Here is a 1,180-nt window from a genome sequence, read left to right as displayed (position 1 = left end):
TAAGCTTCAACTCCTCTAATTCAGATTTTTCATTGGCTTTTGCAGCTGGAGTTGTTTTCTTGGTGCATATTGCGGTTGCTGAAAACCAGGGGGGTTGTACTGCTTAGCTGGATACTACTGATAAGGCTGTTGAACCATATTCTGAGTGTTGCTCCAACTGAGATTAGGATGATTGCGGTTGTTGGGATGATAAGTGGCTGGCACAGGTTGCTACGAATGCTGAAAGTTGCTCATGAACTGAGCTGATCCACTAGAAATTACGCACTGATCAGTCTCATGGGCAACAGCACAAAGTTCACAGACACTAGCTATTTGATTAACTCCACAATTAGCCAGAGTGTCCACCTTCATTGTCAAAGCCTTAAGTTGGGCAGCTATAGCAGTTGTTGCATCCAATTCCAGAATTCCTGCTACCTTTCCCTAAGTCAGTCTCTGGGAAGGATTCTGGTACTCATTAGCAACCATCAGTTCAATAAGTTCATAAGCTTCATCGTTTCTCTTAGTCTACAAGGCTCCTCCTGATGTTACATTAAGCATGGGTCTAGAAGTTGCACCCAATCCATTGTAGAAACAATTAATAATCATCCAATCAGGCATGCCATGACGTGGGCACTTCCTTGGCATCTCCTTATATCGATACCAAGCCTCACACAGTGATTCCCCAGTTTGCTGAGCAAACTGAGTAAGAGCATTCCTGATTACAACAGTCTTTGCCATAGGGAAGAATTTAGTGAGAAACTTTTGAGCCAGATCTTCCCAAGTGGTGATAGACCCTGCTGGTAGAGAATGTAACCAGCACTTAGCCTTATCCCTCAGAGAGAATGGAAAGAGTCACAGCTTAATAGCATCTTCAGTCACATCATTGAATTTGAATGTGTCGCAGATCTCGATGAAATCCCTGATGTGCATGTTGGGGTCTTCAGTAGGAGAACCCCCAAACAGAATTGATTTTGTATCGTCTGAATCGTGCTTCACTTGATCTCAAAAGTGTTAGCCCTGATGGATGGTCTGACGATGCTTGACTGAATGTCATTAATCTTAGGCTGAGAATAGTCCATTAAAGCCTTAGGATTTTCTGCTTGACAACCCATCTCTACTAAAGCAGGTTCCTCAACTTTCTCTTCTTCTTCTTCTTCTTCTACCTTCTTTTCTTCCTCGAAAACTTCCTTACAAACTACCA

The 1,180-nt window shown here is 42.8% G+C and overlaps 1 non-coding gene across 1 annotated transcript; it reads left to right on the top strand.

Moving 5' to 3' along the window:
* The first annotated feature begins 595 nt into the window (after positions 1-595).
* LOC141710368 (small nucleolar RNA R71) lies at positions 596-702 on the top strand. The gene has a single exon (XR_012570893.1). It is a non-coding gene; the product is annotated as a small nucleolar RNA R71 (small nucleolar RNA).
* The last annotated feature ends 478 nt before the right edge of the window (positions 703-1,180 follow it).

This window comes from Apium graveolens, chromosome 2 (assembly GCF_009905375.1).
Source record: "Apium graveolens cultivar Ventura chromosome 2, ASM990537v1, whole genome shotgun sequence".
NCBI classification, from domain to species: domain Eukaryota; kingdom Viridiplantae; phylum Streptophyta; class Magnoliopsida; order Apiales; family Apiaceae; genus Apium; species Apium graveolens.
The sequence above is the reverse complement of the archived record's forward strand: the minus strand, read 5'-3'. Positions and strand labels throughout refer to the sequence as shown.